This window comes from Plectropomus leopardus, chromosome 13 (assembly GCF_008729295.1).
Source record: "Plectropomus leopardus isolate mb chromosome 13, YSFRI_Pleo_2.0, whole genome shotgun sequence".
NCBI classification, from domain to species: Eukaryota; Metazoa; Chordata; class Actinopteri; order Perciformes; family Serranidae; genus Plectropomus; species Plectropomus leopardus.
In genome coordinates, this window is record NC_056475.1 from 6,552,976 (window position 1) to 6,578,634 (window position 25,659).

Here is a 25,659-nt window from a genome sequence, read left to right on the forward strand (position 1 = left end):
AGTCTGTATTTCATTGGCTAGCTCATTGCCCCATTTGCACTGTGCTAATACAGTCGTTACGACTGATAGCAGGATGATGTGTTCCAGGAAGCATTACGATCACTCGTTCCCCCCTAATTCACACCTTTAGCTCTGTCGCAGTTGTTTATGAGGTTAGCACTGTTAGCTGCTAGCCACCTGCTCAGTCACCTCCATGTTGAGGTGCATGTTAAGACAACTCATACACTCTTAATTTTGTGTAGAGACGCTCTAAAATACATGGCAAAGTCAAAATCTGTTAATAAGAGTGAAAAGTGTTGATCACAATTAAGCCAATAATCCAGATGCTTTGCTGGTGCTTGTCCAGAAAAAAAAGAGAGCATGATTGAAAAGTTAACATTTCATTTTTTTGTCCACTTTAAATAAGCCCTTAAAGCTTTGAAGGATAAAAGAAAAACTTCACTTGAATAATTCATTGGTGCTATCAACTTTGTCTTTGCTCTTTGTGCAGATGGATTAAAATAAACTGAGCAAAACAAAAATCGTGTGAAAAATGTTCATCATCCTGTTTGGCCTCCTCTTCAGGAAAGACATCCTGAAATAACTGTTAACAACTAATTGTAAAGAATATGTATTGTGATTATGCACACGTATTTTTTTAAATAAATGTACTCAATTTAAAGTGAGATGTAAAAACATCTCTTTTCCCAAGCTGTCTGCTGTATACCAGCCCACTGTAGTTCACAGTGAACAGATTTTAATGCAGATGGCCAAATATTCCATCAGTGCTGAAACTCTGGCCCGCTCTTCAAAGGGAAACAAGACTATAAATGTGCCTTGTAAATATATCATGGAAGTGCTTCACTCATTGTTCTGTTTATGCCACAAAACAAGTCCCCGGGATCGTCTATGCATTTTACTCCCCAGCCTGTAAAGAAGTCGCTGACACAGTGAAAGATGAGGTTATGAGACACAATCACATCAGCAGGGAAACATGTTTTCGGTTCAGGTGGGAGAAATAGAGGATGATGCAACCACTCAAAAAACTCTCCAATATTCTTCCCACACACACACAGCACCTAAAAAAAAGTGTTTTTACTGGTTGAAAAAATGAATTTCTGATAAGTTTATAGTCTGAGCTGGTGAGTCTATGAGAGAATAAACTCAAATCTAGGAGTATATCTGAAAAAAAATATCTATGAATGTATGAAAATAAAAAAGAACACGTATCTGTAGACTCAGTTTTGAAATATACTCTTTATAGATTCATACAAACTCTGTCTTTCTCACAAAAGGGATGTCGGTTCTTTTCTGTACTTGAGTGTTCCCTCTTACAATCTAATGTCTTCTTGTCATGCACTATGTGAGATCCGACATTATAAGTGCTGAAACACGCTGCATAAAGAAAGTACAGCCTGTTTCAGCACTTATAATTTGGAGAAAAAGTGAAGATTTTTTTTCTTTTCAAACTGCTCCAAAAACATAGTCAAGTCTCAGTTTCTGCTTTCATGTGTTCATGTTGCCTGTAGCTGAACGTGACATTGGTTTGTACTTAAAGATGTATCATGGAAGTATTTTCTATGCATACATGTATAAACTCATACAGAAACAGGCTGATCTCGCAAATGGTTGGTACATTTTCTATGAGAAATGAAATGCGTGCATATCCCACATATTTTGAAAGGCTGTGATCACATGACCACCGTGCTATCTTGGAGTAACAAGAAGCTGCCCCGAGCAGTCGTATAAGGAGGCAGGTTGGTGGGGTCACAAAAATATAGACTTTCCCACTGGAGTGGGAAATTTCCCAATAAAAGTTTAGGCATTATAAGGTATGATCTCACCATATTTCTTTGACCAAACCTAACCAGGGACTCAACTTGCTTAAATCTAATCTCCATAACTGTGCATTAACTATGTAACTCTACATTAAGAACATAACATCATTCATGGGGCATAATTCATGTATACAAACTGTTGCGCGTGCATTTTTGTTTGATATCATACAAATCATTTTGTGAGAATACAGTGACAGAAGTGACTCTTTTAATCATCATGTATGACCCAGTAAGTGTGTGGCACTATCTTTCTGCAGAGACTCTGCCCTCTTCCTGTACTTTCTTATTTTCTTGTATTTTCTGGTACCAGAGTATAAGCAGCAGGCATCTAAGAGGCAACGCCGGAAAAAAGCAAATATAGCAAGGCGAAACACCATATGAGAATGAATCTGTGGAGTACAAGACATCAGGAAAAATCTGCACAGATTTTCAGATAATTTTATTGTATTAATTTATGTGTCCTTGCAATGAACACTATATTAGACCAGAATTATTGATCGCATCAACTGTATTTGCATTCTAAGTGGTTAGTGTTAAATTGCACTTTAAGTTTGTTAATGTGAATATGTGCCCAGGCACTTAAAATTGTCAAATGTCAAATCGTGTCTAAAAAGTGCAAATCAATACTTGACTTGCTCTAACAAGTTTCAAAAATATTTCAGTATTTCACAGCAGTGTATTTTATTTTCTCTTGGGTGATGCTTCTAATCTTACTAATTTATTTCGATTATAAAAGATGCATTTAAATGCTCATTTTGTGTTCACGCTGCCGAAATGTGGCATCTGGCTGCTTGCCCTGGCTGCAGGCGTGCACCTTGGTAAAGAGGAGAGATGCAGCACAAACCTTCATCAGGCAGAAATAATGGCTCTCCTGGTATGTGGACGAGCACCGAGAGAGTCCCTTCCCTTCAAACCAGCTGATTATATCCAAAGTTAGTGTTTCTGGAATGTGGAAAAAAGCACAGAAAACAAATGTAATCTATATTAAAATCTAGTTGAGACTTAAACAAATTGGCTTTATTTCTTTCAAAAACAGGAGTAGAAGGCAATGAACAGCTTAACAAGAAAGGGCCCAAATATTACCAAGCAATTAGTAAAAAGTTAAAAGAAAATTACCAGAAAATAAGTAAATAAATATATAGATTAATAAATATATGTATACATAGCACTGTTGCCTCACAGCAAGAGGGTCCCTGGTTCGATCCCGTGGGTGGGGGGCCCTTCTGTGCAGAGTTTGCATGTTCTCCCCGTGTCTGCGTGCTCTCTCCGGGGTCTCCGGCTTCCTCCCACAGTCCAAAGACATGCAGGTCAGGTTGATTGGTGACTCTAAATTGCCCTTAGGTGTGACTGTGAGTGTGTATGGTTGTCTGTCTATATGTGTTGGCTCTGCGATAGTCTGGCAACCTGTTCTGTCCAGGGTGTACCCCGCCTTCAGCTGGTATGACAGCTGGGATTGGCTCCAGCCCCCCCGCAACCCTTGCGAGGAAAACCAGTTACAGAAAATGAATTAATGAATGAATGAATACTTTGAAATATATGTCAAATATAATGTAAAATATACACTTTTTTTGCCTTTTATTATTTCTTTTGCAAGTTGACATTTCTTTCCATGCAGCTTATTATATTTTATCATGTGACTTTTTTTTTTTTTTTTTTTTTTTAAGAAATCGTACCAGTTTTCTCCAGTATCGGAGGATTTAATGCTTGTGAAAGGTATCTTAATGCAGCACAGGAAAACTGATGTTGATCCAGGTGTTAAAGGGTTAACCTAAACATAGAGGCAACGTGCACTGAACCCATACAGAGTACTGAAACGGTCAGTCCACTGAGATAACACAATTCTTCTCCTTATTTATAAAAAGGCAACTCTGCTTGCCTGAAAAGGTCAGTTTTTTGTGTGAACTGACCCTTTTTTAATAAAGCATCCATCCTTTTTGCCCCTTAGACAGGAAGTGTATTGTGTGCGCCTCCTCCCACTCCGTTCATTGCGGTCCTGCCCCGACACTCATCTTGATTAGCTGTCTACCCTCAAACTGCGTGTAGCCGGCGGCTGAGCTGTGCAGGATCCATAAGGCTATCAAAATAGTTGACGGAGGCTAAAAACAAGACTAATCTGCAATAAAAAATAAACTAAGAGATACACATTGATGCTTTCACATGTTAATGACTAGATTTCAAGTGCTGAATGCAGAGCTTTGTCTTGTTTTTACTGCCTCCCTCCATCTTTGTTGGAGAGACATAACTGCTGTATGGCCAGGAGCATCACCGGTTCACTTCTGGTCTCACCCACAGCAAATGTTTTACACACTCCGAAATGTCCCCATAGTTATTGAAAAGACAATTTCATGCCAAGAGAAGGACACAGGCAGCGATGATGAAGAATTTGTGCCTTTTATTCTTTTAAAATTAGAGAGAGAAAAAATGTAATATTGCAGCGATAACAACAAGATGCAGGTATTCACATTCAACACAGTCTGGCAGCAGTGCCGCCTGAGTGTGTTTTCAAAAATACGATAAATGGTCAATACAAAGAGAGAAGCTAGGTGCTCTTCTCTCAAATAAATGATAATTTGTATTTTGTGGTATTTCCAGCATTCTCTAATTGTCACAAAAACAAGCATTTTTTTAGAAACATTCTATAAAAGGCTGGTATGCCAAAGCTTAGTCCTGCGGTTAGAGTTAGGGTTATTTATCTGAAGATTTTATGGCTCAGATGATCCCCAAATATATTGTTTGTTAATGCATAGTGTTTTATGTAATTTTAGGTAAGAAGAAGTCAAATTTAACCAACTAATAAACAATATAAGATAAAACACTGTACATTTATAGATTAGAAGAACATTGAATTAATGATAGGTATACATCAAAATATATCAATATAAAATGTTCTTTAACTACGTATCTCCATCATGATATGTACCAAACGACAGTAAGGCACACTGTCTACCGTGTCACATGCCACCTCCAAATGTGTCCTCCTTCACAGATATATAGAGAGGGATTTTATGGAAGACAAAACACAAGCGTAGCAAGTTAGTGTCTCAGGATTTTTATGTCTGTTGGAAAAGGAAAAAGGCCATTGCCCTTTTAAATAAATGCTCACTGCTGAATGTTGCAAACTAAGAAAAAAACTGAGCCAGTATGAGCAGGCTTCTTCACTTGAACACATTTCTGCAAGTACCAGCAGGTCTGTAGCACCCAATTATAATAATAACAATTTCCTGAAAATGTGATTAAATTTGCACTTAACTTGATTGAAAATGTAGTAAAACCCAATTAAGTAATAACTTGAGCAATAATGTAACATAACATCCTAACTGATATTGTAATAAAATTACAAAAGAACTGCACTGTAAACTGAAGTGAAATCATAGATCTAACTCTAACCCAATAAACATTTTAAGCTGTTTTGGTCTAATAACGGTTTACCATTACCAGATCTCTAGTCGATAGTAAATAAATGCATTCAAACAGTACAATTGAACTCCCTTTTACCCACTTCCAGCTTATTACCTTCAAGAACAATGAAGGGAGTTTGGTTTTACCGAAAATAGTTACGTAAGATTCCTACTTGTATTGATGAGGTTTATATTTGGGTGTGTGAACTCCCCTCTATCCATGTGAAAATGTCATAAGATCAGACGAGGCAGCACAGAGACTGTGTTTAATATAAAGTATATTTCACGCCTATGGTAGAGCGGTGACAGGGATTTTGGTTAAATGCATATTTGGCTGATAACAGCGTACCACTTTGTAACTTTCTAGTTCTACAAAAAGCCTCAGGGTCATAAAATGTGTCAAGTGTTAGTGCTTTCAGTAGGTTCACATGACAATAACTGTCTGATGAATATTCAATCCAATTTGGTAATTACATTACCAAAGAAAAAAAGCATAATTTTTACATTGTTTAATTGTCTGTTTTTTCATCGACTATGGAAACAAAAAACAAAAGAAGAGCCACCTCAATGGTATTACAACATAGGTAGAAATGAAATTACAACATAAATCAGACATTTCATTACATTATTAGGTTTATTAAATTGTAGCTCAGCCGTAGTGAAGGTTTCAATTCATTTCAGGCTTGTATTTAGCCCAGTCGCCAGAGGAAATTTCCGAAAATGGAATATGTTTATTTTGCCCGTTTCATACATGTCATATCAACATTTCTGTACTGACATGATATATATAAGCTGACTGTCATTTAGAAGTGGAGGGGATGGTGGATGGTGTGTCACCAATGCAAAATGCTTGCAAACTGCAGACCACGACTCACAAGCAACAAAAAGCGTTTTCCTTTATTGAATCATTTCTGTTTCCTTTGGCTTTTTAGGTTTCAAACATGGATGTTTTGTAGGAACTGATCGGCAGGGATAATGCCACGAAAAGCAGGTTTTTGTTTTTTTTTAAAACCAAGACATTGCTGCCTTTCAGCGGGGACTGTGCCCCCCAAATCTGATATTTTAAGCCATGCAAATGTAACATATCAGTGATTTGCAGAAATATACAATGCCACCATTTTCTTCTGGCAATTGTGTTTCCTTATTACATTTTCAGGAAATTATTACTTCATGGGTTGCCACATCTGCGTGAAATTCCTCTTATAAGCAGACATAATGCTGCAAAGTTAAAGCTTGTATTCAATAGTATAGAGAACATTGCATGTATGAAATGAATAATGTAATCAAATACAGTCTTGCAGGAAATGTTACCATTGTGAATTTAATTCAGACTGTGTCAGAGGGGTATTTATCCTGTTATAGAGATGTTTAAGGTCATAGATTATTGTGTTACAGCACCAGGTTCCATTATATTTGCAAAATGTTTGTTATTATTGTTTCAGCTTTGGAAGGTGTTATCGACTTTCAGAAAGTTAGGCAGTGATTCATACAAATAGGCATAATGTCTCAGTTTCAGAGGCACTAACTCTCAGCCCCAGCTCGCATCGGGCCCAGAGGTGTCAGACCCTATTTGATCAGTCTGAATCCTCCATTAGCTCAAATTGGCAATTTTTGAAAAATGGCAGCACCTTCTGTACCACTCCACCTGCAGTTGCGGGACTTTCCCTAAAATGTTGAAACTTTGCAATGTAGAACTTTCTGCGACTGATAAATGGAGCACATCTCCTCACTGTCAGATAATTTGCCCTGTGGGCTGAGACGCCGCTAATGGCTGCTCACAGCTATATTTAATCATGTTTTATTTGTTCAATCTTCTCTAAGTGAGGAAATGATAATAGGAGGCCTGTCGTTCCTAGGCTGTGAAACTAAAGTTATTTTAGAGATAGCTGGTTTATTATCATGAACCATAAATCCTGCCTCTGAAGAGTCATTTAAGCTCTAATGATTTTATCAACCTCTTAATATGGGAGAGGTTATCTTATGAAACATTTGACATACCTTAGTCATAACTGAGTGAAAAACTGCATTAATATTTGGCTGTCTGCACCAAATAGACAGTTACAACATCTGAACTCTAGTTTTGCTCTGAACTTCAAGTCTCACATATCTAGAAGTGGAGCCAAAGTGCATAATGGAATCTGAACCATATTTAATAGTTTCCATACCGAGAGAAGAGGTCCTGTTTTTTTTTTTTCTTCTTTTATGCACGAAGAACAAGTAGTGCAACCAACATGGGGTCAAGGCTTTTAAAATGTCACTGGTTCTTGGGAAAGTCAGCAAAGTCTTGTCATGCGAAATAAGAGCATAGGCGCAGAGGAGACTGCATGTAAGTCACTTTAATTCATCAAAACAACATTTGTTGTGTTGATTTATTTATTTCCATTTTCTAGAAAAACATAGAACTTATTAGCCACTCCATACCTGCAGTTCACAAGAACTGTACACTCTAATGTGCGAACACCACTTAAACCACAAATCTACCAAGAAGATACTTGTTTGTTGAGTTATTGATACCAAAAAGTAAAATAACGAGAAACTAAAAAGCATCTCAGGAATATTCAGAGAACTAGAAGTTTAATTGTGATGCTGAGTTGCTGATTTTCTTTCTCCGCGAGCAGCGACCTCATCAGTAACATGACAGCTACGCAGCCGCTGTCTCTGCCATTATCCCATTCGCCAATGCTTCAGCAGAGACGAGCAATGATGTTGAAGCCATTCAGTTGTTGCAGTGCCATTACCTGCAGAGTGTTTACCCTGTAGCCAGATCCCTGGGGGGCTTCGGGCTCCTGCTCTCCCCTCTTTGAAATACTACATGAGAGCCATTAGGGACTGATGCTTGCACTGTGTCCCCCTTCACCTTTAGTGGTACTTTGCAATCTTTCCCACTCCATTTAAGGCACCTAAAAATAAAACTCACTGATGGACTGTTTGGAATAGAAGATACTGTATCATCACAAGGTAATTTTTTAAATATCTCATGAAAGATTCACTTTACCACATGCCATTAGAGCGATACAAGGCAGGGAAATCTTAATATCTCAGCTTAAACATGTTTACTCTGCATTTGTGTTGATTTTCAATTGTTGTTTTTGAGACTTTTTTCATTTAAGTGACATTTAGTGTTTAAAATTTAGTAATATGTTTGCTTTTTGTGTTATTTATATGTTTTTTTTTACTGTAAAATATCTATCTTAGTACATATATTGGTCTGGCAAACTAAATGTAACTGATGTAAGAGATTTTTGATAAAAATATTTATTTTATATGTTTTAATATATGCAAACACAAACAAACATGCTGCAGCTCAGTGGAGGGATTTTTGTGAAATGCAGCCAAATAAAATCACTTCTTTTTTTCTCTATAAAGGCTGCTGTTGACAGGTTATTATACCAGAAGACAAATGACTACTTAATTAATAAAACAACTGACTGTGATTTGTTGCACCGGATTGCATGTGAATTGCATATTCATGATTTGAATCTGACAAATGTGAGGAAAAACACCATCAAACACCAGTTTATGTTTTCAAGTATCATAATGATGGGAGAGATACATTTTCCGACAGTCACTTTTTTGATACATTGCTCCATCTTCCAAAAAGATTGAATGTACACTGTGGCACAATGCACAGTGAGTATAGTCAGCCTAATAGTAGGTAGTCTACAAGCTTATATGTGCCCCACAGTTATACACAGGTGGTGTGTCAGCATGTACAGATTGCTTTATCAGGTATCAATATGTCTCACCACCATGACCAATTTTTGCAAGTGACTCTTACTTATGAAAAGTGTATGTGAGACAGAACAATTAATGGAGGCAAAAAAAAATAAAATCCAACTTGCTTGCTAAGAATTTGCAGCAACTCTCTTGACTTTCTCTTTGCCGGTGTGTCCCACAAGCTGGAAAATACGCTTACTCAGCTGTAAATATGTAAATAAAGGCACCAGCTGCACACAGACACAAACACTCTTTACTTAGCCTCCTGGTCTCATCTTTTTAGATTCTGTTTATTCAGAGTTTCCAGATTTCAGGCATGTTGTAAGTCTTCCAGAAAGACACTTACATGCAGAGAGTTACCTTAGGGCTCAATTATACTCCCTGTACGTATGAAAATAGATATGTGTCCTTTATGATGTCATAGATACAGCCAACTGATAGCCCTAGATGGCAGAGTTAAAGGTTTCAGAAAACAGGAAGTGAAGTGATGCTGGAGGAGGCTGTAATAATGTACCTTTTAACAAAGGTAGTGATGTCCGCCCATTTTTAATTCCATCTCTTCAAATACTGCGGCCTGGTCAGTGATATCAGTGTCACACAAATGCAAAAAGGCATCTTTCACTGCGGTATGCTATGCCGCGCCGGGCAGCATAACACCACTGTATAGGATCTTATGTAATAGATATGCCAGCAAACAGCAGCAGTTTGAAACACTGTCAGTGACAACATAATATTGTCATAATATTGTACCGCCGCACCCTATTGGGGGCGGCGGGAGTGGCGATTGCAGGGTCCAACAAACCCGGGATTTTCAAGTGGGAGCGCGCAATTTGCTTTCTGTATGAATGTTGAGCCAAACCATGATACATATTTTTTTTTTTTTTTCTAAACCTAACCGTGTGCAGAAACTGTGCATTTCCTGTAAAAACAGAAGTGCATTTTGGAAAGGTACAATGCAAGTAACAGACATAAATTAACACGGCATCCCACAACATCAACAACAGACACAGGACGATACCTAGAACAACATATGTAGACATGAAACTCCTCTGACCACGTGGTGATGTTTGACAAGTTGGGATGAGCACATGTTGGTGTTGTAAACAACAGTGGTCTGTGAGGCCATTAAATATTTTGCGACATTTGGAAAGGGAATTACTTTCCCTATTTTACAGATTCATTCTGTTCTGCCATTTTTATAAATTCTTTGTGTCTTATTGGGGTTTTTTTGCGCTGCCCCTGGGATTTCTGATGGCACTACTCCATTGCGTCCGTACCCATGAGCATTCTCAAAACATGCACCAAAACAGACAAAATGAATGCAGCCTACAGACAGAAGGCTCCGTCTGTTTGTATACATATCTAATGTTGAACATAAATTAGCCCTTAGACGTGTGCTGTATGCACTTTAATGATGATGGGATTTTGCAATGCAAACTTTACATCTCTTTTAAATACATAGATAACATGGTAAAAAAACATGTTCACTTTAATTTTTAAAAATTAGACAACTTTAGGTCAATCCCCCTTGCTCGAATAAGACATCCTCTTTATTAATGAGAATGTTTTCCCAGTAAAATGTGACCTTTCTATGAATGTCTTTCAAAAGGTCAGGACATTAGATCTAAATCATTTTATGGTAGTCACCTCAAGACTTTTCAGGTTGTACAGATAAAAATGTAATGACTTAATTGGCTTGCGTTCAGCAAAAACTGGCTTAGAAATATTTTCTATCTGATCCGAGAAAATGAAACATTATTCTTACTATTAGAGCCAAGGTCATGGGACTTTGATAATGTGTTACCCTGGTTGGGATAAAATAGACAAAAGCACTGGTTAATAAAAAGATAACGCTCTCAGTCTGGAACGTCTATATATTACAAATATTAAATGACAAACTGCAGATTAATTTGTGGATGGGAGAAGAATTGCTCTGCTTTCATTTCATTCATGTGGTAATGCCCTTGAGCTGTGTATTTAACCCTTGCTAGCGAGTTACTGGAAGAAGATAATTTGCGCTTTTCAAATCTACATTAGTATATTTGGATTAGGCTTATTTTTATGTTGGGATATCTGAAACTGTTTTATGTACTTGTGTGCCTCTGGTATTATCCAGGGCAGGAAAACCCACTCTCAGGGCAGAGCGCTAGCATGGAGGTTGTATTTCATATTGATTATCTTGCCCAAAATTGATAGCTGGTGCTACTATCTCCAGAAACTCAATCCACTGGCTCCAGCCATTAACCACGGGTCCTCTTCTTATTTTGCATCTCTCTGGTCTGAACAGGAGCAAGCCTCCACAGTGGCTCTCTGCATAATTCAAAATCTCACCCAGTGACTTCAGGCTCATCTGCTTTCTTGTTATTTGCTTTGGTCTTTCTCACCCCCTACCTCATGGCCTCAGATTTTTATCTGAGGGTGGAAGCTGGGCTCTTTTGATGTTCCTAAGCCTTTGTGTGGGCATGCTGTCTCATTTGAGGACTGCCAAAACATGAATCAGAATATGGAAATCCGGTGTAAAGTGCAGGCTGTAGCGGACCTTTTGTGTCATCAGTGAACTGGCGTTGAGGTTTGGCTTGCGGATTAGAAAAGAAGAAGGGCAGATGGAAAAGCTGGAGCAAATATATGGTTCCTCGTAAAACATGTAATGTGATCTATTAATGATGAAGCACACTTTTCGACAGACGCTGTCCTCTGCATGGAGGTCAGAGGTCAGGGTTAGCCACGATGGAGCAGGCAGGGAGGGCTAGAGCCGTGTTCATCCTGTTGATGGATCACTTCTTAAGGCAACAGGCCAGAGCTGCTGGTAGCAGTATAGTAATGAAAGAGATAGCTGCAGTAGTGGCAGTGGTGGCAATATGTAACGAGTGATGTTGAATGGCAGCACGAAGAGGCTTTTGCTTTTCTGCAGCTATACAAGAAAGCAACGGTAAAAGAAGCGGAGGCAGGTTGCACAATGTCAAGGTGCTTTAGGAAAAATCTATTTCTATTAACCTGTACTGACATTGCCATACCCCAGGATTTCACCCAGGATTTTTTTTATGTGCATGAACACATTTGATTGAACAGTAATCATTCATATTGCTCACCTTTCAATCATACTATTCATGCAAAGCTCTCATCCTGCGCATAACTTTCAAAATGTATGTTTTCTCAGATATCTCATGTTTACTATGCTTCTGTTTAGTTCAGTGACAGCGAGCGTTCAAAGTGGAAACTATGCTACCAGTACTGCTCGAAGTTTGACTTTATCTGATACACTATAATGTTTCATTATGTGTTATGTAGTGTACAATAAACCAGAGACACTGTTTACAGCTGTAAACAAATAGCAGATATAATATATATATGCTATTACATATATATATATATATATATATATATATATATATATATATATATATATATATATATTTTTTTTTTTTAACCTAAATGCATAACATTAACAGACAATATTGATAAGGATCTGGTTGACAAAGATCCCTTAAATTAAGTTTTTAAAGGTCCATAGTGTAGGATTTTGGGGGGTATATTGGCAAAAATGAGATATAATGTTAACAACTTTGTTTTCAATACCCTGAAACTAAAAAATGTTATTGCACCCCGTTCTCATTCCAAAGTAATCAGATGTTGCCACTTTGTCAGTGATTTCGGCATAACATGCTGATGCCAAAAGTAATGTGGCTTGACCTGTCGTACATGTCACGGTCGTATGATTTGTGGATGGGTGGCGTTGGTTGTTAACATGGCCAGACGTCATGGCCGCATGATATACCGCTGAATGGTGTCAGGCTGCTGATTTTGACCTGATATAAGGAGAGCAATGGTCTTTTTATAGGGAGGGCAGAAGGGGTGGTCAATTGGTCAACCAAACCCCGGACCTTCACTTTCACCTGGGAGCCCGGTGTTTCCTTCCTGTATGAATTTAAAGTCAAACAATGTTTTTCTGTAAACCTAACCGTGTGCTTTTTATGACATCCCGCTGTTGGTTGTGGTTGTGGAACATCAACAGCAGATGCTAGAGGATAACTAGAGTGTAATATGTAGACGCAGAAGTCCACTGACAAAGTGGCCATATGTGACTTGGGATGAGAAGGTGTTGGTTTTTGTTACCTTGGAATTAGCTGTTAACTGTATGTCTAGATACTAAGCAGGTCCTCTCCTACTACTATTCCACCATGTAGTTCTACAGTAGACAAACCAAACACTGGCTATCGATAGGGCCATTCTTGTTTTGCATCAGCTACTGTAGCTTTTCTGCAAGCTTGGCATAAGGGTTAAGTTTCAGGTGGCTGAAGATGAAACTTGTCAAAGATACCAAAATACTTTGGTGACACTGTTTCGAAACTGACTCAAAAATATCGTTGGCATTTTTGTTACTGCAATTTGTTACTTACTTTTTTTTGCCAGAATATGTGCCGATACTCATTTACATGTAATAAGATAATATCAGCTGATAATACAGCTCTCCTGACAGGCAGAAAACAGACAAATATCAATTAGGGCTTGGTAACATATGGACATTTTATTGATATTGTGATATGAGACTAGGTAACCTTTTAGATTTTGGATATTGTAATATCTTGTCTGTTCCTGGTTTTAAATGCTGCATTACGGTATAGTGATGTTATTTTCTGTATATACTAGACTGCTATTCCATTGTTACTACTTTACATTTAATCTTTATATCCAAATTGCTAATGATTATTTATCAAATATCTCATTTTATAAGTATTTAGTATTGGCACCAATAGTCAAACCTACAGTATTGTTGCAATATAGATATCAAGGTGTTCGGTAAAAAACATTGTGATATTTAATTGTTCTAAAAGTACTACACTGACAATTGCAGCAGTTTTCAGAAGGTTGACGAAAACCTATGAAAGCATACATTGTATAATTTCCTTTCTAGTACGCCACCATGACATGGATGCATTTTTCTTTACTAACTACTAAAACAATACACTGTCAGTAGTGCATAGTGCATTATCTATTGTTCTTATCCGAGATAAATGACCTTAAGCTGGTTGGCAAGTTTGCTCACACATCTAACTTACTATCATGCATGAGCACTTTTGTGGTAGCTGGCCACTGTCAGTATTTATCACAGACACCCTGGACGTGTGTCAGGTGCTTGACACAAACAAATCCCTCAGAGGAAGCAGTCGGTTTACGACTCTCACCAAAGTGCGTGCCATCTGTGAGTTAAGGCTCCCATTTACCACTTCATACGAAAGAAATATTGCCGTGAAATGCCGAGAGCGCTGCCAAATGACCTTTTTTTTCCTCTCCTGCAAGAAGCAGACTCATCCCAGTTTTTAGGAGAAAGTGAGGTGCATCTGACATCTGCTTGAAACTGAAGCCCAACAAGCCTCTCACATCTTTTTTTTTTCCTTTACGGGAAATGTAAGACCCTGCAGACATGAGAGAGGCAAAGCTGAGACAAGATTTGAACTCCCAAGTCAAATTACAAAAGGCAGATGACATTAATATCACACAAGGTTTGGCAGCTCCTAAGTTCATGCAGGGAGGCAGTGGGGGAGCCCACATAACCCATCAGTCAGCCTTTCCCTCTCTCCCCCGTCCCTCTCTTCCTCCCTGTCAGCCATGTCAGTTTTTCAGACAAATGCTTGGGGGCCCTTGATAGGTTGCCTCCTTTATATGGAAAGTGGGTGATCAACAGTGTAGTTTTTTTTATCTCAGAATAGAAGATAGATGTTCTTGTTTTGTGGTTTGTTTTGTTTTGTTGACTTTATTCCCCCCCACACCCCACACCAAAACACCCCCAAAACCCCTCCCATAATCCTTTGCTCCATCTGTTTTGGTTTATATGTGATGTGTAGATACAACTTGATCCGCGGCTCTCTTTGTTATTCGAATATTTAAATTGAGAATCCTCCGAGGGTTTTCCTTTCCTCAGCAGTCGATGGACTTTTGAAGGTTCGTCACCTGTTTCTAACCCTGAATCTGATCTTTCAGTTACAAAATCAAGATTGCTCTCCATAAACTCTGCTGTTTATGTCATTAATAGATGTTACGGTTTGTATAAGAATAAACATTATTCTAGTTTTTCTTTTTCAGACAATCCCAGTAGGATACTTTGAAGCAAATCAGTGTGATTGATAGACAGGTGACTGTTTGGACAGCTAATCATATTATCCAGACACATTATCCCTGTGTCAAATGAGCTCCCATGACACATGGGCTTATTATGAAGGTGTCAGCTTCACTTAAATTCAGCGGGTAATTAAAAAGTGATGAGTGTCGATGACACCGCCTTGCTCTGAAATATAACAAAGAAGCTCATTTTTAAATCAAACTCATACTGTTTGTTTTGTGCCAAAAATAGTCAATCGTGGTTATTTAGAAGCTCTGAAACAAGATCTAAAATGGGTCAGATCTACGCCTGACCTCATCTGGACACATTGTTACTGTATAAGACATTTTTCATGCACATGTACAATAGATTTTACTCACCTAAGGTCACTATGTTTGTGGTGGTCTGACATTTAATTTATTTTTATGTTACTGTGCTGAACATTGCTCTTGAGGAACAATAAAACAAGGGGGCTGCGGAGTCTTTAACAAGAAATTAATTTCAACACTGTAAAATCAGGTAGGTTCATTTTACTTGTATAAATAAATGTAGGAAACTGATTGCCTTGAAAAATTTAAGTAAATATAACTGTTATTTGTAATTTATGTTTACTTACTATATATAAATAATAATAATATACAACTAAAAAATGGCAAATTTAAAACTAGTCTGTTATACTTGTATTTTCTTTAACATGTTAAGAAATGTCATTATTGGCAAAATCCCATTTGTGAAATTAAATCAGACTCATTTGGTTTACTGAAGTTGCTAACACTTGGAACAAGGTAATTGCACTTGTCATTTTTAAGTAGCAACAACCTCGCAAAGTTAAGTAAAAACTGATAAATTTTAAGTGGACTTAACATTAAGATATAAACCAAACATAAATTAAGATTAGTCGTTATATTTGCTTTCCTTTTCAAGGCAATCGGTGTCCAACATTATTTAAAGTAAGATCATCTTGTCAGATTTTACAGTGTGTCTGGCAAGAAGATTAATGGTGGTTTTGTAAAGTATTGCATGTGCTTTTCCTAAATGATCCTCACAGCGATGTAGGATAAAAAGTTCAAGTTGTCCCGGGGTCATCAATGTTGGGCATCCTAATATGCTCTCTTCATCACTTAATGAATTCATTTATATGAATTCATGAATTTCATGAGGTAATTTTCTTCTGGTAGACATGAGCGGAGGGGCTGAAACGTGAGGGCAACAAGTTGATCCTATCAGTGTCTTTAATGGACTACATGGAGAAAGGTCATAAAAAACATTGATTTAAGCACATTTCCAATATTAGAAACCACAGATTTGACCATAGATTGCATAAAAATAATGGATTTAGCCACAGTGACATCACTCATTGATTTGTGGTCTCGATTTTGGCATATTCCCTGACACCATCTTGGATTTTTGGAGCCGGGAATCAAGGTGATTTTATGTGGATGAAAGGGTGGAGCTGTGGTACAGTGGGGGCTGTTAAGTCGTCAACAGACAACCTGTCGCTCAAAGCAGCCATGCTCCTGATTATGCATAACTTTAAGCCTCGATAGTATGGAAATGGGTGAGCTATATAAAAATTCACCCCCTGTACAGTTGTCATGAATGGGGAAATAAGCCTTAGAGACACAAACTGTTTTTTTGCACTAGGCTATAAACATGTTAATTTCTGCTGTAACGTTCGGCATTTTAACATGGGGGTGTATGCAGATTGACTGGCTTCTGGAGACAGCCTCAAGTAGACATTTGAGGAACTGCATTTTTTGGCATTTTTGTGGTGGTGGTGGTGTATTTTTACATCAGTTTTGTTCATTTTTTATCTCTTTTGGGTTCGGCAATAATGAATGGAGTGTCACATTGTGTAATTTCTGTCGCATTTACTTTGTGGATTGTCCACAATACAATTAACTCTCTGTGAACATGATAAGGTATTCAACTTGGAACACCTTTCATATTTTCACCAAGCTAATTCTCCATATGATTTGGTTACTGAGCGCAGCTGGCAATGCATTGAAAACTGCCCGTGTTCTGCTTGACTGTCTTAGGCGACATCCGTGGTGGCATAGTCCCACTTGTCAAGTATGTTGAAGAAAATCTACTTTTCAACCCCTCTTTGTATCACCTTCACTTGATAACAGACTTTGGGGGATTTTCCTATTTTTCACCCATAAAGTGATCTCCACTGATCACAAGGTGAGAGCAGGCATTGACGTTTTCTTGCTGGCTAAGAGTATGCACTGATAAGATTAGGACGAGCATTGCTGAGCAGGAAGAGGCACTTGCACCATAAGTGAGGCAGCAAGCAGGATGAATTTGGAGTGCCTTGGATGGCACTGGTAAGGAAATAACCATCATGTGCCAAGGCCAATTTTGGTCGGCTTTCAAAAATTTGTGCAGCAAAATGAGACAGGAGAAACACAAGTGTGGCATCTTTGAAAGTGAAGTCCTCGTCCTTTGCTGCAGGTTTGTAAGGCATGAAAAGCACCAAATTCAATATTTCTCAAAACCGTTTTGCCCTTGGTTTGAAAAAAAAGCCATCCACTGAAAAATGTCAGCTTTCTCCGGAGAGTCAGCTATTATGAGACAATAATTTTGATAACAGTGACACTGAGCTAGATTTGCTCTCTCAAGTCCTGCACCTTAGCGATTAAATTGGACCTGTAATATTGTGCTTTGTTTGGCTGGAGGCTAGGCCACAAATTAATGGAGCACCTGCAACTGGAAGGAAGCAAAAATAAGACCACCAGAAGCAAAAATACCTCAATATGAAGAAGTAGGCCTACATAATGAAACAAAAGCTTGGCACCGAAGAGGAAGCCACCTCATTATGAGATTTCAGTGCAGCCTTCGATATAAATTTGACAGTTATTCTCAATGTTGCTAATCGAGGTCTTCGTGGGTCCTTTTGGTTCTTAGCATCCAAAGTCTGGAATCTGAGTCGGGGCCGGACAAATTATATTAAGTCTTACTGGCTCTGTTAGGGTCATATCTTGGGGATGGGCTCTGTCTCATACTTTAGTAGATCTGACAATGCGTGTTCATCAGATCATCACGAAAGAAAAATTGTGTTCAGGGGAAACAAAAAGTGTAAAATAAATTATTAATACATGTTGGGATTTGGGTAGGTTTTCTACTTTGGATTGAGTCAAAATGTCTGGCCATTGAGTTCCATTATATTGAAGGGAAGGCAGACATCTGTACTACCCATATCTCCAAAACTCAGCAACGCACACCAAAACAATCCAGATTAATAAATAGCACTACAGGTACGAGGTACAATGTGTATTTTTGATTTTGGTGCAAGTTGTCCCTTTAAGACTATTTAAAACCTCAAATGATAATTCTATAGGAAATTATTTATCATGTATTTAATGAAATTTACTGCCTAAAGGGGTCACTAGCAAGGCTTTACATTCAAAGTTTGTGTTAATCTTGCATTTATTTGAGGTTTTACTTAATCTGTGCCAGTGAATAATCCATAAAGTCCTTACTTTAGCATTGCCTCTAATGCCTAAACTGTTAAAACCGAAACTGTACAAAATAAAGTAGCAGTGCAGAAAATGAAAAATGAGGCTTCAATGCTGTGGAGAGATAAGCTTCAGCTCCATGTCCTAATTAAAAAATAGTCTGCGCTTGGATGGACTTAATGGTTTGATTCTGTATGTATGTATTAGTCCTCTCTGGAGGCCTTCTAACTCCGCCCCCCCTTCATGCAGTTATAAACAAGCAACATTTTGCAGTTAGCCAGCCGTCTGCTGCCCATTGACTGTTGTCCGACAGAGGGGGCTTTAGGCAGGTGCAGGGCTCTGACATTTAGACCCCCATTGTCCTCGCCTGCTAATCCCTCTATTGTGAGCGATTAGCAATATCCTGGTCGCTCAGCTCTGGAAAGGGTGAAGAGGCTGCGTGGGGTGGGAATGGTGCCGCAAATGAACAAGGACAATGCAGCGTCACAAACTACGCTGTCTAATTTCATTATGCTGACATGTTAGTGCTTCAGTGGCAATGTGTGTGTGCCGGCCTGATATGGGCTGGAAGGATTGCGGCTGATAGACAGCAGTGGTCAATTTGGTGGGTAGGTCAGCTCTTTGTCTGGATCATTTTGAGCGGCGGTGCTTTTTCTGATTATATACAGTCAAGTGGGTTTTCTCAAAGCTGTGCCAGGGGCTAGGCCACTCAGGTAAAATAGAAGCATGATCTGCTCTTTCGCCAAGTGACACTTAAAAAAAAAAGAATTGGATTTTGATCATCAGCGTCAGTGGACGCTGCGCACCCTGCTGTGACTGATAGTATGTCGATATCACATCAGTCACGGTGACACTCCTCAATCCAGCCAACAGCACTCAGCTGAGGAGGGCAATAAAGGACGGAGGGAGATAAGAGTTGAGCAGGATGGAGGGACGGACTGAGAAGTGGCAACAGAAGAACCGGATATTGACAAAAGCAGCCCGGGGCTGATTGGGGAGCATGAGGGAGTGGCGGGGAGTTATTTGTCTAACTTAAGCCTGGATCATCTGCTGTTGCTCTGAACCAACAGAGTTGAGTCAGAAGTTATGTGTGCAGGTCCATGTCAAGCCGCGACAGTGATTTAAAGCCTTGTGCCCTTGGTTCAGTAGCTGCCCACATGAATGTCAACTAGTGCATTGGTAATATTGAAGATGGGGCTTGGCACCTGAGCCCACATTTGTAATGCAGCAGTAACTGGAGCAGGGACTTTCAAGCTACACTATGAATTATTCATGTGATCCACATATTCTATAATATTAATGTAAATGCAAGAAATAGATTAAGTGTGCAATATTTAGAGATTTCCATTTATTGTTACTTAGAAAACTCAATTTGCAAATGTCACCAAAAGAAATATAATAATAAAAAAAATAATAGTAGGAACTTAATATTAAAATGACCAACAGTATTAAGGGAAAAGTGTGTAAAAACTAAGGGGAAGTGGCATCTAACGGAGAGGATTGCAGATTGCAGCCTGCTGAAACTTCTCCTGGTTAGAAATTTGTTAGTGTTCATTGTTCAGGAGGTTTTGACCAGGAGCTGCATTGTCCTCTTCTTCTCCAGAACAAACAGTACAGACAATTAAAACCAAACAAAACACAGAATAAAGCAGCATTGTGTGCTAATATGTGCTCACTTTTTTTTCTTTCTGATGATTTAATATGTGCTCACCTTATTTTTGATCCAGATGTTCGATAAGTTTTTACTATGAGCAAAATTATGCGCAGAGGTCTCTTCCTCTTCAAAACAAACAGACCAAGTAAACCGATAAAAACTGAGCAGTTTTATGTTAAAAAAAATCCTTGTTTTCCTTATGCTGTTTGGCTCATCACAGATGCTGCCTAACACGGTAGCCAAAGCCAAAATGTGAAAACACCAATGGTTCTATCTAGTCATTGCTGGTAAGTCTTTTCTGGGCTATTTTAGGAACATGGCGGTATAACATGGCCCTCTCTGTAGAAGAGGACCTGCTCCTTATGTAGATAAAAAGCTTATTCCAATGTAATGAAAAATGCAACAATTCTTATTATCAGTAAAAATACCATAGCATACCATATTCTGCCTATATATCCCACTAACTTGTACACACTGGACCTTATATAATTACCATCATACGCAGTCTACTCTTGGAAAGTATACAGCAGCAAAGGTAAATGCTACATGTTGCATTTGGTAGCTTTACGAGCTACCAGCAGTGTGTTAATCCCCCATCTCTTCTCTTTGCTCATTATCCAGAGGTGTTATGTTATTCACAGCCACAGTATAAAGTTGTGTTAGATAATGATGATTGCTGGCAAATGAAGCAGTACAGAAAAATGGCGTACAGATGGTAAATGACCTTCCCTATTTCAGGCAATTAGTCGGCCACTCCACTCCAACGTAAAGGCAGTGAGTACCCTTCAAACTTCACAGTATTTAGTCATTCAGATAAACAAATTAGAACAACACATGGTGGAATAACTGGGCTTTAAAGGAAAATTTACGGACGTATCTTGCAGGCATACAGTCTGTTACCTAAACCGTTGCTTGCATCACACCGCCAGTGTTTTAGTCCTGACGTACTACAGGTTCTTAACAATGAAACCACTCAAGCTTAGGAGGCTTTTCTGGGTGTGGCATCTTTGACAACAAGAAAACTTGAAAACTTGTGTGTCACCACAAGGTGGAGGTAAAGTAAGCTGCTTCATCAGGCAACAATGAGAGAACATTGTTGTGTTGACTCCCACACTGAAATGAGTTTGAAAGCAAGTAAAGTTTAATTACAGGGCTGTTTAGCTGTCTTGTAATTCTGTTGTATATATTATTTCCTCTACTTGTATTAAAACAAAATGCTGTATTTCATTAAGAACTACAGCTGGCAGCTCCATAATCACCACTGTTAAATGCTGTTCTCTGACACCCTGAGGTTGTCTAAACAGCAGCAGCGGTTTAAGGTCGTCAAGTACGGCAGCTCGGTCAGTGGCCCTCTGTGTCTAATGTCGACGCATGAGGCACTCCACGACATCCGTATGAGGCCCACCAGGCTTTCAACTAACTCCAGTCTAAACCCATTGGCAGGAATATGACACCCTCAGAGTAACTGACTGTCCATGTAGGGAGGTGGAGGTGGTCAGAGTGGTGGATTGGTTTAACAAACAGGACTTTCACCCATGAGACTGCTCATTGTGTCATGTGTGAAACCCAAAGTGGGTACCATAGTTAACCTTAAGTGACCAAAGTTATGTAAGAAATATACTTATGTAAACCAAACAACGATCTTTTTTTCCTAAACCTTTGTTTTCCTAAACCTGAAGTATTTGTGGAACAAGTCCAAAAGCGATGCTAGAGGGGTACCCAGAGCATCAAAGTTTGAAGCATAGGGCCACCAACCAAACTGCTGTATTGGGAGAGTTGGGAATGAGAGTGTTGTTGATGCTGATCTTCACTGCAGTGCTACCTTGCTTCTGCCTGTGCTGTAACTTCATAGTGTTTTAAATGTAACCCTTTTGGTCTAATCTTTGACTGATGATAGGACTTTTACCCGACAATGCTGTATGTGTCCTGTTTGAAACCAAAACTCTCAGTTGAGTTTCTCTCAAGTATGTAACCTAGTTAACATCATGTGACATATGTTACATAAGAAATAGTTTTAAAACCCAAACCATGATATTTTTTTCTAAACCAATTTGTTCCCTGACCTAAAGTAGTTGCAAAACCTCATATTTTCTGTAACACATGAAATAATTTTGAAAAGACACTTTAGCATGTAATGATCAGAAACTGATATATTATGGCTGAAAAATTGTTATGCCAAAATTGATGCTTGAAGGGTACCTAGAGCATCATCGTTTGAAGTATAGAGCCACTGACTAAGCCTTATTGGATGAGTTTCAAGCAAGAAGGTGTTGCTTATGCCGACCCTCATTGCAGTGCTACTGTTACATGTGCTTTAAGTTCAAATTGTTTAAAAAAAAACTAACCCTGTTTGTCACTAACTGTACTAACTGACCTAGGAAGCTTGAAAATATCTAGTTAGCAGCTATTAGTCTGTGTTAGTGTTAACAGTATGCACAGTTCTTTGATTGATCATGTGATTACATATTGGCCTTTAGATAAACACTCAGCACCCTGACTGGACTCTTCATTGCTTTTGATTATGAACTCCCAGCATGTGTGCACATGTCTATACGTCTGAACACGTGTGAACCTCAACGCAGGTAACTGCTAATGAGACTGGCAAGATTTGTAGGATCCTCAGGGCCTACTGCAGCATAATTCGCTTATGGAAACTTGATTGATTGGATAGAGGTTGGAGAAGCATCAAGTGCAGTTTGATTGAATTGTGAGTGATGGCAGTCTAGACGTCATTCATTCAAACTGATGCCCTGCAGCACTCCATTCAACAATCAGCACTTTTAAAGACTCGGCTGTCTTCCCATCCGGTGGGGTATGACTTTGCAATCCCAGTGCCTTGGTTTGAAAATGAAAACTGAAGTACTGGTGGTTAAAAATTTGAAACCATTAATTTACTAAACATTGAACTATGGCAAAGTTCCTCCATCAAAACTTGCAATTATGTCTGCTCAATATCTGGGAACAAAGTGGAGCTTTGAATCTTATTAACTTGTGATGAAGTCAGCGCTATTTTTATAAGATGCAAGCACAAGATAAGCACCAGCTTAGAGGGAAGAGCTGAGAGCTCCTTGTTTTTAATGTTTAGCAGTTTATTTTGCTCGACATAATTGTTGTATTAATACTAAGACACTGGAATTGGACCGGAGTTATGGAGGGCACCGTGGCTTAATCCAGGAGTGAGGTAGCTTGAGGATATTCAAGTGTTTTTGTTTGGGTCATTTTGTTTTCTGTGTTTTTTATTGTAAGCGATTTTTAGTATCACGTGAAAAATAGGTGACCTTTTGTGCTGTTGTTTCCCCACACTGTAAAATCTGACTTAAGATTACAACAGGACTCCGGGTCATGCTGTTTTATCACAAATATCAATGCTCAACCAAGCTTCTGCCAACTTGCAAAATACATAAAACTGTTCAACTAAATTTGACTAACTTGGTTCACATAAAAACACAAAAAGTTGCTATTATTTACATAGAACAAATTTATTCACTTGTCATTTTTAAGTTGCAATAGCTTCACAAAATTAAGTAAATACAGATAAAATGTAAGTAAACTTAAGAATTAGGTATGACATGTAAGTAAATTAAAAGTAAAGGAGTTATATTTGCTTACCTTTATCAAGGCAACGGATTTTCTAGATGTATAAAAGTAAGGTCAGCTTGTGAGTTTATAGTGTACTCCGCTATGTCAAGTCACAGTTGGAAAACCCTCAACACAATTTCTGCAAATTGTTTTCTGATGTTGACTGATAGAGCGTTTATCACAATCCTGAGAGGAAGTCAAAGATCGAAAAGCCGGATGGGAGAATGTAAGGTAGCCTGCGGTAATTCCATGCCATGCAGTTGCCCCCAAGTCACCTCTAAGCTTGAGGTCGCCAGATGGACCGCTGTCTCGCCTGGCTCAGGAAAACACATAAACTTTGCTGATGTGTTTTAAGCACGGGGAGGCAGAGGAGGCACAAATAGGATGAGTGAGGTCTCCACAGGGGGAGGGCGGGCGGGGACAGCCTCCTCCTCCTCCGGTTGCCTGTACGTTGGGATCACAGGAAAGACTTCTGACCCAGTGGATGGGTAGCAGCTTTGTTTTCTTGCGATGTCAACTCCCAGTGCAGGCTCACAGGCTTAGCGCGGGGTGTGTTAAAACACGCCGGCATAATCCTCAACAGGGTGACAGGAGGTAGTAAATAAATTAAATGTCTTATTTTAATGTTCACAGTTTCAAATCACATCTGCTAGAGGGTTTATTTGAAGTTCCCATACTGTCAGCTGCTTCTTCAACGTAATATCTCACAGTAAACAGTGTGAACCAGTATGTGCATGTATTTACAAGCAGTATCCTATGCTCACATTCAAGCTAAGAACTCTCCTGCTTGTCATCCTCTGTCTCCTCCACTGTTGGATTGTCAACATTTCATGTGGTCTGTTTGCCCCTGTTGGCAACCATTTTTTCTTTTGTTTGGGAGGAGAACAAAAAATTCTACACTGGCAGTGTAAAATCTTCCACCTAGGCGAGAGAGAGTGGTCCTGTCGCATTGATTTACTCCATCAGAAATGGCAAAACAAGTGAAATTGAGTGTGGAGGGAAAAAAGTCAAAAAATAACCCGTCAGACACCCACAACAGCCTCACACACACCGATACACACCGAGGCAGACCAACCAAAACAAAAGAGAACCATTACTTGGGTGAGTAAAATTATGCTCCAGTCTATATATGATATACCGTATACATCGTCAGAGGGAAAACAAGAGAGCTGGTTCAAGGGGAAGCACATCATTTAGATCCACAGGGCTGATAAACAGGAGTGAGTGAGGGGAAACAGGAAGCAGTGGAGCAGGTGGACCCTGATGGACACCATGTGTCTGAATACAGCAAGTCAGTCCATGCTGGCAAAACATATCAACACTGTTTATTACATTCTCAAAAACAAAGGAGCTCTTTCAGTCTTATCTCATTTGCTGCATCTGTGGTTGAAAACTGGCTCTGATCTGACAAACTACACGTCTGATCAGTGTTGCAGAACGTAATTATTCTACCTATTGTAGACATACTCTGCTGAATACATTACTTTGCAGGTGCAGAATCATATTGTGTTAATGCTTTTCCGTCATTGCTCACTTTATTTTGCATTATTGCCACAGCAAAGCCAGTTAGTCATTTATTATATGAGCCTGTTGTTTTTTCTCTGAGCCAAAAAAGAGAAGTAGAGGACCATTGCAAGAAAGTTCATTCAACCTGTATCAGTTTTGACGCAAGAAGTTAACAGGCATCTCTCCATAATACCTACAACATATTTTTTGATTTAAAGCTGCTCAGTGTAAGATTTCAAGAATTTATATACCCACATTAAAGGGACAGAAAAAAAGGGACCCCCCCCCCCCATATTTTTTCCTCTTACCTGTAGTGCTGTTTATCAGTCTACATTGTTTTGTTGTGAGCTGCCGAGTGCTGGAGGTATCGGCTTTAGAGATGTCTGCCTTCTCTCCAAAATAATGGAATGTGGTGCTCAAAGTGTCAAAA

General features: G+C 38.9%; 1 protein-coding gene across 1 annotated transcript in view; it reads left to right on the forward strand.

Annotated features, from left to right (window-relative positions):
- Nucleotides 1-25,659, forward strand: part of tmem132e (transmembrane protein 132E) — a 444,092-nt gene that overhangs the window by 221,636 nt on the left and 196,797 nt on the right. The gene's annotated exons all lie outside the window — the stretch shown is intronic.